The sequence below is a fragment of the Bufo bufo genome, chromosome 1 (genome assembly GCF_905171765.1).
Source record: "Bufo bufo chromosome 1, aBufBuf1.1, whole genome shotgun sequence".
Classification (NCBI taxonomy): Eukaryota; Metazoa; Chordata; class Amphibia; order Anura; family Bufonidae; genus Bufo; species Bufo bufo.
Window position 1 is genome coordinate 527369632 of NC_053389.1, and position 14481 is coordinate 527384112.

Below are 14481 nucleotides of genomic sequence, written 5' to 3' on the forward strand. Positions count from 1 at the left end.
ACCCAGAAAACCCCTTTAAGAAAAAGTCCACTTGTGCAATGAAAATGTACTTCCATTTCCTAATTGAATGCTATCAAACTCAATCTAATTTGTTCATTCAAATTTTTATAACCATCTTTTAGCTGTAATACAGCGTACAGAAATCAAACTGGTCTTGCACAGCAGTTGATGTGCCTATATCGAGCCTAGCAGTAGCTCCAGCTAGAGAGGGATATAGATAAGTCACTGTAAAGAGAAACAGAGGACTATAAAAAATACACACATCATGTACAGTCGGGTCCATAAATATCGACACAATACTACCATTTTTGGCTCTATACACCACCACAATGGATTTGAAATGAAACTAACAAGATGTGCTTTAACTGCAGACTGTCAGCTTTAATGTGAGGGTATTTACATCCAAATCAGGTGAACAGTGTAGGAATTACAACAGTTTGCATATGTGCCTCCCACTTGTTAAGGGACCAAAAGTAATGGGACAATTGGCTTCTCAGCTGTTCCATGGCCAGGTGTGTGTTATTCCCTCATTATCCCAATTACAATGAGCAGATAAAAGGTCCAGAGTTCATTTCAAGTGTGCTATTTGCATTTGGAATCTGTTGCTGTCAACTCTCAAGATGAGATCCAAAGAGCTGTCACTATCAGTGAAGCAAGCCATCATTAGGCTGAAAAAGCAAAACAAACCCATCAGAGAGATAGCAACAACATTAGGCGTGGCCAAAACAACTGTTTGGAACATTCTTAAAAAGAAGGAACGCATCGGTGAGCTCAGCAACACCAAAAGACCCGGAAGACCACACAAAACAACTGTGGTGGATGACCGAAGAATTATTTCCCTGGTGAAGATAACACCCTTCACAACAGTTGGCCAGATCAAGAACACTCTCCAGGAGGTAGGTGTATGTGTGTCAAAGTCAACAATCAAGAGAAGACTTCACCAGAGTGAATACAGAGGGTTCAACACAAGATGTAAATCATTGGTGAGCCTCAAAAACAGGAAGGCCAGATTAGAATTTGCCAAACAACATCTAAAAAAGCTTTCACAGTTCTGGAACAACATCCTATGGACAGATGAGACCAAGATCAACTTGTACCAGAGTGATGGAAAGAGAAGAGTATGGAGAAGGAAAGGAACTGCTCATGATCCTAAGCATATCACCTCATCAGTGAAGCATGGTGGTGGTAGTGTCATGGCGTGGGCTTGTATGGCTGCCAATGGAACTGGTTCTCTTGTATTTATTGATGATGTGACTGCTGACAAAAGCAGCAGGATGAATTCTGAAGTGTTTCGGGCAATATTATCTGCTCATATTCAGCCAAATGCTTCAGAACTCATTGGACGGCGCTTCACAGTGCAGATGGACAATGACCCAAAGCATACTGCAAAAGCAACCAAAGAGTTTTTTTAAGGGAAAGAAGTGGAATGTTATGCAATGGCTAAATCAATCACCTGACCTGAATCCAATTGAGCATGCATTTCACTTGCTAAAGACAAAACTGAAGGGAGAATGCCCCAAGAAGTAGAGGCCTGGCAGAGCATCACCAGGGATGGTGTTTGGTGATGTCTATGCGTTCCAGACTTCAGGCTGTAATTGACTGCAAAGGATTTGCAACCAAGTATTAAAAAGTGAAAGTTTGATTTATGATTATTATTCTGTCCCATTACTTTTGGCCCCTTAACAAGTGGGAGGCACATATGCAAACTGTTGTAATTCCTACACCGTTCACATGATTTGAATCTAAATGCCCTCAAATTAAAGCTGACAGTCTGCAGTTAAAGCACATCTAGTTCGTTTCGTTTCAAATCCATTGTGGTGGTGTATAGAGCCAAAATTTTTAAAATTGTGTAGATGTCCCAATAATTATGGTCCTTACTGTATGCGAAAAGAAGCCATCGGAGATCATACAGGATGATGGAGATCTGTTGTCACCCAATGTATGCATGGATTGTTTCCATGCAATGACCAATGCAGATTACAGCAGTTACCGTATTTTTCGCACTATAAGACGCACCGGCCCATAAGACGCACCTAGGTTTTTGAGGAGGAAAATAGGAGGGTCCCCGTGGGGCTGTTGGGGGGACCCGATGGCATGGAAGGCAGCGCGATGCCTTCCTGAGGCATCGGCGCTGCCTTCCTGTGACGAGCCTGTGAGATCCAGCCCCCTGGATCTCACAGCCCGGAAGCTGTATGAGTAATACACACTGTATTACTTATACAGCTAATGAATTCCAATACAGAAGTATTGGAATGCATCGTAAAGGGGATTAGACCCCCAAAAGTTGAAGTCCCAAAGTGGGACAAAAAATAAGGTGAAATTTTTTTTGGAAAAAATAAAGTTTTCCCCCCAAATAATTAAAAGTTTCAAGTAAAATTAAACAAAAACGTCATTTTCCCCAAATAAAGTAAAACAAAAAAAATTGGTAAAAATTAGGGGAAAAAAATAAAAAAAGTTGACATATTATGTATCGCCGAGTCCGTATCGACCGGCTCTTTAAACATATCACATGACCTAAACCCTCAGAAGAACACCGTAAAAAATAAAAACTGTGCTAAATAAACAATTTTTTGGTCGGCAAGCGATCAAAAAGGCGTATGCCCACCAAAATAGTACCAATCTAACAGTCACCTCATCCCGCAAAAAATTAGCCCCTACCTAAGACAATCGCCCAAAAAATTAAAAAAAATATGGCTCAGAATATGGAGACACTAAAACATAATTTTTTTTTATTTTTAAAAGCTGTTATTGTGTAACTTAAGTAAATTTTAAAAAGTATACATATTAGGTATCACCGCGTCCAGAATAACCTGCTCTATAAAAATCTCACATGACCTCAGGTTAACACCGTAAAAAAATTAATTAAAAAAACGGTGTAAAAAAAAAAGTATAATAGCAAGCGATCAAAAAGTCATATGCACCCCAAAATAGTGCCAATCAAACCATCATCTAATCCCGCAAAAAATTTGTCCCTACTTAAGATAATAGCCGAAAAACTGAAAAAACTATGGCTCTCAGAATATGGAGACACTAAAACATGATTTTTTTTTGGTTTCAAAAATGAAATAATTGTGTAAAACTTACATAAATAAAAAAAAGTATGCATATTAGGTATCACCGCGTCCGTGACAACCTGCTATATATAAATACCACATGATCTAACCTGTCAGATGAATGTTGTAAATAACAAAAAATAAAAACGGTGCCAAAACAGCTATTTCTCGTTACCTTGCCTCACAAAAAGTGTAATATAGAGCAACCAAAAATCATATGTACCCTAAACTAGTACCAACAAAACTGCCACCCTATCCAGTTTCTAAAATGGGGTCACTTTTTTGGAGTTTCTACTCTAGGGGTGCATCAGGGGGGCTTCAAATGGGACATGGTGTCAAAAAAACTAGTCCAGCAAAATCTGCCTTCCAAAAACCGTATGGCATTCCTTCCCTTCTGCGCCCTGCCGTGTGCCCGTACAGCAGTTTATGACCACATATGGGGTGTTTCTGTAAACTACAGAATCAGGGCCATAAATGTTGAGTTTTGTTTGGCTGTTAACCCTTGCTTTATAACTGGAAAAAAATTATTAAAATGGAAAATCTGCCAAAAAAGTGAAATTTTGAAATTGTATCTCTATTTTCCATTAAGTCTTGTGGAACACCTAAAGGGTTAACAAAGTTTGTAAAAATCATTTTTAAATACCTTGAGGGGTGTAGTTTCTAGAATGGGGTTATTTTTGGGTGGTTTCTATTATGTAAGCCTCACAAAGTGACTTCAGATCTGAACTGGTCCTTAAAAAGTTGTTTTTTGAAAATTTCTGAGAAATTTCAAGATTTTCTTCTAAACCTAAGCCTTGTAACGTCCCCCAAGAATAAAATATCATTCCCAAAATGATCCTAACATGAAGTAGACATATGGAGAATGTAAAGTAATAACTATTTTTGTAGGTATTACTATGTATTATAGAAGTAGAGAAATTGAAACTTGGAAATTTGCTAATTTTTGGCAATTTTTTTAAATAAATAAAAATGAATTTTTTGGACTCCATTTTACCAGTGTCATGAAGTACAATATGTGACGAAAAAACTATCTCAGAATGGCCTGGATAAGTCAAAGCGTTTTAAAATTATTCACACAAACTGACACTGGTCAGATTTTCAAAAAATGGCCTGGTCCTTAGGGTGAAAATGAGCCCGGTCCCTAAGGGGTTAAAGGGAACCTGTCATCAACTTTATGCTGCCCATACTAACGGCAGAATAAAGTAGAGACAGGTGAGTTGATTTCAGTGATTTGTCATTTAACCTCCTCAGGACCGCCGTACGCAGGATTGCGTCTTTGGGGCGGCCCTGCTCTTCTGGGTGGACGCGCCGGCGCGTCCTCTCGCGAGACGCGAGATTTCCTGTGAACGCGCGCACACAGGCGCGCGCGTTCACAGGAACGGAAGGTAAGAGAGTGGATCTCCAGCCTGCCAGCGGCGATCGTTCGCTGGCAGGCTGGAGATGTGTTTTTTTTTAACCCCTAACAGGTATATTAGACGCTGTTTTGATAACAGCGTCTAATATACCTGCTACCTGGTCCTCTGGTGGTCCCCTTTGTTTGGATCGACCACCAGAGGACACAGGCAGCTCAGTAATATGTTGCACCAAGCACCACTACACTACACCCCCCCCCCTGTCACTTATTAACCCCTTATTCACCCTTGATCACCCCTGATCACCCCATATAGACTCCCTGATCACCCCCCTGTCATTGATTACCCCCCTGTCATTGATCAACCCCCTGTAAAGCTCCATTCAGATGTCCGCATGATTTTTACGGATCCACTGATAGATGGATTGGATCCGCAAAACGCATACGGACGTCTGAATGAAGCCTTACAGGGGCGTGATCAATGACTGTGGTTATCACCCCATATAGACTCCCTGATCACCCCCCTGTCATTGATTACACCCCTGTCATTGATCAACCCCCTGTAAAGCTCCATTCAGCTGTCCGCATGATTTTTACGGATCCACTGATAAATGGATCGGATCCGCAAAACGCATACGGACGTCTGAATGAAGCCTTACAGGGGCGTGATCAATGACTGTGGTTATCACCCCATATAGACTCCCTGATCACCCCCCTGTCATTGATCAACCCCCTGTAAAGCTCCATTCAGATGTCCGCATGATTTTTACGGATCCACTGATAAATGGATCGGATCCTCAAAACGCATACGGACGTCTGAATGAAGCCTTACAGGGGCGTGATCAATGACTGTGGTTATCACCCCATATAGACTCCCTGATCACCCCCCTGTCATTGATTACACCCCTGTCATTGATCAACCCCCTGTAAAGCTCCATTCAGATGTCCGCATGATTTTTACGGATCCACTGATAGATGGATCGGATCCGCAAAACGCATACGGACGTCTGAATGAAGCCTTACAGGGGCGTGATCAATGACTGTGGTGATCCCCCTATATAGACTCCCTGATCACCCCCCTGTCATTGATTACACCCCTGTCATTGATCAACCCCCTGTAAAGCTCCATTCAGATGTCCGCATGATTTTTACGGATCCACTGATAAATGGATCGGATCCGCAAAACGCATACGGACGTCTGAATGAAGCCTTACAGGGGCGTGATCAATAACTGTGGTTATCACCCCATATAGACTCCCTGATCACCCCCCTGTCATTGATTACACCCCTGTCATTGATCAACCCCCTGTAAAGCTCCATTCAGATGTCCGCATGATTTTTATGGATCCACTGATAGATGGATCGGATCCGCAAAACGCATACGGACGTCTGAATGAAGCCTTACAGGGGCGTGATCAATGACTGTGGTGATCACCCCATATAGACTCCCTGATCACCCCCCTGTCATTGATTACACCCCTGTCATTGATCAACCCCCTGTAAAGCTCCATTCAGATGTCCGCATGATTTTTACGGATCCACTGATAAATGGATCGGATCCGCAAAAAGCATACGGACGTCTGAATGAAGCCTTACAGGGGCGTGATCAATGACTGTGGTTATCACCCCATATAGACTCCCTGATCACCCCCCTGTCATTGATTACCCCCCTGTCATTGATCAACCCCCTGTAAAGCTCCATTCAGATGTCCGCATGATTTTTACGGATCCACTGATAGATGGATCGGATCCGCAAAACACATACAGGCGTCTCCCTGGAGCCTTCCGGGGGGGTGATCACCCCATATAGACTCCCTGATCATCCCCCTGTCATTGATCACCCCCCCGTCATGCTGCATTCAGATGTCCGTATGATTTTTACGGATCCACGGATACATGGATCGGATCCGCAAAACACATACGGACATCTGAATGGAGCCTTACAGGGGGGTGATCAATGACAGGGGGGTGATCACCCCATAAAGACTCTCTGATCACCCCCCTGTCATTGATCACCCCTCTGTAAGGCTCCATTCAGACATTTTTTTGGCCCAAGTTAGCGGAAATATTTTTTTTTTTTCTTACAAAGTCTCATATTCCACTAACTTGTGTCAAAAAATAAAATCTCACATGAACTCACCATACCCCTCACGGAATCCAAATGCGTAAAATTTTTTAGACATTTATATTCCAGACTTCTTCTCACGCTTTAGGGCCACTAGAATGCCAGGGCAGTATAAATACCCCACATGTGACCCCATTTCGGAAAGAAGACACCCCAAGGTATTCCGTGAGGGGCATATTGAGTCCATGAAAGATTGAAATTTTTGTCCCAAGTTAGCGGAAAGGGAGACTTTGTGAGAAAAAAAAATAAAATATCAATTTCTGCTAACTTGTGCCAAAAAAAAAAAAATTTCTATGAACTCGTCATGCCCCTCAATGAATACCTTGGGGTGTCTTCTTTCCAAAATGGGGTCACATGTGGGGTATTTATACTGCCCTGGCATTCTAGGGGTCCTAAAGCGTGAGAAGAAGTCTGGGATCCAAATGTCTAAAAATGCCCTCATAAAATGAATGTGGGCCCCTTTGCGCATCTAGGCTGCAAAAAAGTGTCACACATGTGGTATCGCCGTACTCAGGAGAAGTTGGGGAATGTGTTTTGGGGTGTCATTTTATAAGACGACCCCCGACTTTTGAAAATAATTTTTTGTGTTAGAAACTTTGTATAAAAAAATGGGAAAAGTTGTCTTTTGCCGAGATATTTCTTTCACCCAGCATGGGTATATGTAAAAAGACACCAAAACACATTGCCCAACTTCTCCCGAGTACGGCGATACCACATGTGTGACACTTTTTTGCAGCCTAGGTGGGCAAAGGGGCCCACATTCCAAAGAGCACCTTTAGGATTTCACAGGTCATTTACCTACTTACCACACATTTGGGCCCCTGGAAAATGCCAGGGCAGTATAACTACCCCACAAGTGACCCCATTTTGGAAAGAAGACACCCCAAGGTATTCCGTGAGGTATTCCGTGAGGGGCATGGCGAGTTCCTAGAATTTTTTATTTTTTGTCACAAGTTAGTGGAAAATGATGATTTTTTTTTTTTACTTTTTTTTTTCATACAAAGTCTCATATTCCACTAACTTGTGACAAAAAATACTTGCCATGCCCCTCACGGAATACCTTGGGGTCTCTTCTTTCCAAAATGGGGTCACTTGTGGGGTAGTTATACTGCCCTGGCATTCTAGGGGCCCAAATGTGTGGTAAGGAGTTTGAAATCAAATTCTGTAAAAAATGACCTGTGAAATCCTAAAGGTGCTCTTTGGAATATGGGCCCCTTTGCCCACCTAGGCTGCAAAAAAGTGTCACACATCTGGTATCTCCGTACTCAGGAGAAGGTGGGGAATGTGTTTTGGGGTGTCATTTTACATATACCCATGCTGGGTGAGAGAAATATCTTGGCAAAAGACAACTTTTCCCATTTTTTTATACAAAGTTGGCATTTGACCAAGATATTTATCTCACCCAGCATGGGTATATGTAAAAAGACACCCCAAAACACATTCCCCAACTTCTCCTGAATACAGAGATACCAGATGTGTGACACTTTTTTGCAGCCTAGGTGGGCAAAGGGGCCCATATTCCAAAGAGCACCTTTCGGATTTCACAGGTCATTTTTTACAGAATTTGATTTCAAACTCCTTACCACACATTTGGGCCCCTAGAATGCCAGGGCAGTATAACTACCCCACAAGTGACCCCATTTTGGAAAGAAGAGACCCCAAGGTATTTCGTGATGGGCATAGTGAGTTCATAGAACTTTTTATTTTTTGTCACAAGTTAGTGGAATATGAGACTTTGTAAGAAAAAAAAAAAAAAAAAAAAAAATCATCATTTTCCGCTAACTTGTGACAAAAAATAAAAAGTTCTATGAACTCACTATGCCCATCAGCGAATACCTTAGGGTGTGTACTTTCCGAAATGGGGTCATTTGTGGGGTGTTTGTACTGTCTGGCCATTGTAGAACCTCAGGAAACATGACAGGTGCTCAGAAAGTCAGAGCTGCTTCAAAAAGCGGAAATTCACATTTTTGTACCATAGTTTGTAAACGCTATAACTTTTACCCAAACCATTTTTCTTTTACCCAAACATTTTTTTTTTATCAAAGACATGTAGAACAATAAATTTAGAGCAAAATTTCTATATGGATCTCGTTTTTTTTGCAAAATTTTACAACTGAAAGTGAAAAATTTCATTTTTTTGCAAAAAAATCGTTAAATTTCGATTAATAACAAAAAAAGTAAAAATGTCAGCAGCAATGAAATACCACCAAATGAAAGCTCTATTAGTGAGAAGAAAAGGAGGTAAAATTCATTTGGGTGGTAAGTTGCATGACCGAGCAATAAACGGTGAAAGTAGTGTAGGTCAGAAGTGTAAAAAGTGGCCTGGTCTTTCAGGGTGTTTAAGCACTGGGGGCTGAGGTGGTTAAAAGTCAAAAGTAAGTGGTTGCCGAGAACCAACTTCACAATCATTGCAGACTGGGCCTGGAAGAGAGTCCCGGCCACCTGAGAAGAGTCATGGTTATTCATGAATTCCTGCTCTCCCTGCCCACCTGCTGATGATTGACCGTCTTCTACCTAGTTTTCTCCCTTTCTCTCTAGGAGAGAACTGCCAATCATCAGCAGATGGGTGGGTGAGCAGGAGATTATGAATAACCATGACTCTTCTCAGGTAGATTTGACTCTTTTCAAGGCCTGGGCTGCAATGATTATTATGCTGTTTCTCGGCAACCACTTACTTTTAGCTCATGAGTGACACCCCGCTGAAATCAGCATTTCTGTCACCATTTTATGCTGCCCTCAGTGAGCTTAGCATAAAGTTGATGACAGGTTCGCTTTAAGGGCTCATGCAAACGAACATGATTGGGCCAGGGAGCACGGCCCATGTGTCTGCCGGATCTCCCGGGTCGACTGCAGCTTCTCTGTACTGAATTAACTGCATTATAGTGTTTTATAATGCTGCCAGTTCATGTCTGATCACATGATTATGTGAGTTGAGCACAAGAGATCCGCGTACAGATATGAACTAAGGGGGAGATTTATCATTTGTGCTTATTCTACGCCTCTTTTCATCAATGTTTGTAGGCAATAAAAATGGCGCAAAGTGAGACAAATTTATCACAAGTCGCACATCACTTGATAAGTAAGGCGCAGCTATGGAAAAGGTGCCAACATCAAAACTCACAAAAAAAATCACGTCACTTCTCTGAATTACACTACTGTCAGAACTAGGCGATGTGAAAAGTGAATAATGGTCTGGTTCAGATTTGACAAGACCCTCTTGTTCCCAAGATTTCTGCATTTTAGTTACATAGTTAATACGGTTGAAAAAAAGACACGAGTCCATCAAGTTCAACCAAGGGATAGGTGGGGATGCGAATCCCAGAAGCCCCATAGTTAAGGTCCATTTACACATCCACAGTGTTTTGCAAATCCGCAAAACCCCGGGCCGGCACCTTAATAGAAATGCCTATTGTCCGCAGCTGGATGTGTGAATGGCCCTAAATAGGACTATGCTGTGATATGAAGGGTATGGTACACATAGCTGCTGTGCTGTTTTTTGGTTAAAAAAAAATAAAATAAAAAAAGAAAAGAAAAATAGCATTTGTTTTTTGAAAGAACAAATCTGGATTTATGGTGTGTTTTCTACATGAAAAGGGAGCATTCAAAAAAAATATTTTTTAATTTAACTTTTGTTGTAGGCAATTTTGATACAGGCTGTAGTTCTTTTTATTTTGACTTCAGCCTTCCTATATTTCTATTCACCTCAGTAACATTGGTAATGTGAGATTTCTCGGTTTTATTTCTAAGCCTGTGGTGATAGTCGCTTCTGAGCCCTTTATAAAAGGTACACGTTTGTATACCGTATTTTCCGGCGTATAAGACGACCGGGCGTATAAGACGACCCCCAACTTCTCCATTTAAAATATAGGGTTTGGGCTATACTCGCTGTATAAGACTACCCCTGAATGCCCTCCCTGTCTTCAAGACGATCTTCTACAGTCCAGGGAACTGACTGGGATCTGTGGATGGCACGGTTATGGGGAGAGGGATCAGTGGATGACACTGCTATGGGGGGATCTATGGATGACACTATATAGCATCTTATGCTATATGTGTCATCCACAGATCCACCCCATGACAGTGTCATCCACAGATCCCCCTCCCCATAACAGTGCCATCCACAGATCCCCCCTAAACAGTGCCATCCACAGATCCCCCCCTAAACAGTGCCATCCACAGATCTCCCTCCCCTTAACAGTGTCATCCACAGATCCCCCTCCCCATAACAGTGTCATCCACAGATCCCCCCCCCATGACAGTGCCATCCACCGATCTCCCTCCCCATAACAGTGCCATCCACCGATCCCCCCCCCCGCCATGACAGTGCCATCCACAGATCCCCCTCCCTGGCGCTCACAGGAGTACATTCATTAACTGTAATCTGTAACTTTAAATGAGCGCTCATCTCTTTACTAGGGTACCTTACTCTCAGCTCTGGTAATAGGCAGTGCGGGCGGCGCTCACTCACTGACGTCACGCGCCTGCGCCACCTAGTGGGAGGAGCAGGCACGTGACGTCAGTGAGTGAGCGCCGCCCGCACTGCCTGTTAGCGGCGCTGAGAGTAAGGTACCCTAGTAAAGAGATGAGCGCTCATTTAAAGTTAAAGTTACAGATTACAGTTAATAAATGTACTCCCGTGAGCGGCGGGGCCCTGTATATTCTAACCCCCAGGCAAGCGTCCCCGTCACCATGGGAACGCCAGGGGGTTAGAATATACCATCGGATCTGAGTACACCCGGCGTATAAGACGACCCCCGACTTTTGAAAATAATTTTTTGTGTTAGAAAGTCGTCTTATACGCCGGAAAATACGGTATCTTTTTATCATTGGCTAATTGGTTTTGTGACTTTCCAGTTATAGAAATTTTCAGCTAACTTGGATTTCCGTTGCTGAGATCCGTCATAGGCTCTCAAAAGCGGCCCAAAACAGATCAGTTTTGCCCTAATGCATTCTGAATGGAAAAGGATCAGCTCAGAATGCATCAGTTTGCTTCCGTTCCGTCACCATTCCGCTTTGGAGGCGGACTGTCCGCCTGACGAAACTGAGTCAAACGGATCCGCCATCCAAAATAATGGTTGTCAGTGGGTAGCAGATCCGATTGTAATGCATCCGTTTCAACCATTTTAATCACTGATCATGCTCAACATTTGTCCACTCCCCCAGCAGCCATTTTGGATCACACTGTTGGCACAGGAGTTGGTAAGTAAAAGAAAGTTTTAATGTCTATCTATCTTTCTTTCTTTCTCTCTATCTATCCATCTTTTTCTCTGTGTGTGTGTCTATCTATATATCGGTCTGTGTGTATATATATATATATATATATATATATAAATATATATAGAGAAGATGAAAAAACGGACAGCACTCCAGGTAAAAGTAAGTGGTGTTTTATTCACCCATGTGGATGGCAACGTTTCAGCTCATACAAGAGCCTTTGTCCCTGGACATAGCACCCTCCTTGTGTTATTCTTCCGGTGCCGCCATTATTTCCTTTATATATATATATATATATATATATATATATATACACATACATACACACATATACACACACACACAGAAAAATATAAATACAGTACATATATCTATCTATATATATATACACATATACTGTTACACCAATGCAGGATTGGTGGTGGTATATTTCCCCAAGATTCCTCTCCTATGTGAAGTAGCAGGTGGAAGACTCTCACCTGCGAGATAATTAATGAAGCAGCACTGAGGGTGGGGATATAACGGAGCCAGGAGGTCAGTCAGTCTCTCTCTGCCTGAGGACACAGAACGTCTGTCTGTGTGAATGAGCCAAACATGAGTAAAAGGTTGCTGAAAGCCTTGTTTTGTGAGCTGACAGGGAGAAGCCCTCCAGCAAGGAGACAGGGACGTCTTCTGTATAGTACCGTAAGTGCCGGACAGCGAGGTTTTCTTTAGCGGTTTCGTATTTTTTTTTATCTGCAACCTTATTAATAAACCTGGCTACAAGTCAGCTTAATCCCTTTCCGACATATGACGTAATAGTACATCATGGCGGCCGGTGAGTTCCCGCATTTTGACGTACTATTACGTCATGATGATCGGGCGGGCACTGGAGTGGTGAGCGCCCAATCACTGCAGGGGTCCGGCAGTCCCTGATAGACGGGCCCTTGCTGTATCCGTCGGCATCGCTGTACAAGCCGTGGCCGGCGGATTAACCCCTTCTATGCCGCGATCAGTGCTGACCGCGACATAGAAGGGATTTGATGCGGGTGAGGAAGCCCATCGAGTCCCCGTGCTACTGTGGCGGAGAACCGATGGGTGAGAAGGCAGCCCGATGCCGTGCAGAGGCTGCCCAATGTCCTGCACGGCATCGGGACTTGCCTTCTACGGGTGCCCAGGAGATCCAGCCCCAGGCTTGGTCTCCTAGGCAACCTATTAGTGTATTACTCAGTGTAATACACTAACAGGCAATGCATTACAATACAGATGTATTGTAATGCATTGCAGAGGGGATCAGACCCCCAAAAGTAAAGTCGCAGGGTGGGACAGAAAAAAAGTTTAAAAATAAAAGTAAAAAAAAATGAGAGTTTTTAATAAAAAATATAATGTTTCCAGTAAAAAAAGAAAAAAATGCCCCTTTCCCTTGATTTTATATAAAAAAAACTGAAAACACACACATATTAGGCATCTATGAATATATCACATGATCCACCCTGTCCGATAAACCCCATAAAAAATAAAAACTTTTTTTTAAAAAAAGCAATTTTTGTCACCTTACATCACAAAGTGCAACACCAAGCGATCAAAAAGTCGTATGCCCCTCCTAAATGGTACCAATAAAACAGTCACCTCATCACGCAAAAAATTAGACCCTAAAAGACAATCGCCCAAAAAATAAAATAACTATAGCTTTCAGAACATGGAGACACTAAAACATCATTTTTTTGCTTCAAAAATGCTATTACTGTGTTAAAGTGAAATAAAAAAAGTAGATCTGTTAGATATTGCCGTGTCGGTAACAACCTGCTCTAAAAAGATATCACCTGACCTAACTCCTCAGGTGAACACAGTAAAACGCTTTATTATGTAAAACTGAAACAAACAAATAAAGTAGACATATTTGATATCAACGCATCCGTAACAACCTTCTCTATAAAAATAGCGCATGATCTAACCTGTCAGATGAATGTTGTAAAAAATAAAAACTGTTCAAAAACAGCCATTTTTTGGTTACCTTGCCTTACAAAAAAAAGTAATATAGAGCGATTAAAAAATCATATGTACCCCAAAATAGTACCAATAAAACTGTCACCTTATCCCGTAGTTTCCAAAATGGGGTCACTTTTGGGAGTTTCCACTGTAGGGGTGCATCAGGGGGGCTTCAAATGGGAAATGGTGTCTAAAAACCAGTCCAGTAAAATCTGCCTTACAAAAACCATACGGCGCTCCTTTCCTTCTGCGCCCTGCTGTGTGCCCTTACATCAGTATACGATCACATGTGGGGTGTTTCTGTAAACCTCAGAATCAGGGTAATAAATGTTGAGTTTTGTTTGGCTGTTAACCCTCGATGTGTTAAAGAAAAAAAAAATGAATTAAAATGGAAAAATAAGCCAAAAAAGTGAAATTTAGACATTTTATCTCCATTTTCCTTTAATTCTTGTGAAACACCTAAAGGGTTAACAAAGTTTGTAAAATCTGTTTCGAGTAACTTGAGGGGTGTAGTGTCTACGATAGGGTCATTTATGGGTGGTTTCTATTATGTAAGCCCCACAAAGTGACTTCAGACCTGAACTGGTCTTTAAAAAGTGGGTTGTGGAAATTTTCTTAATTTTTTTTAGAATTGCTTCTAAAATTCTAAGCCTTCTAACTTCCCCAAAAAATAAAATGACATTTACAAAGTGATGCAAACGTAAAGTAGACATATGGGGAATGTTAAGTAATAAATCTTTTATGAGGTATCACTTTTTTTTTTAAAGCAG

At 41.9% G+C, this 14481-nt stretch overlaps 1 protein-coding gene across 1 annotated transcript in view; it reads right to left on the minus strand.

Annotated features, from left to right (window-relative positions):
- Positions 1-14481, minus strand: part of POT1 (protection of telomeres 1) — a 113649-nt gene that overhangs the window by 45863 nt on the left and 53305 nt on the right. The gene's annotated exons all lie outside the window — the stretch shown is intronic.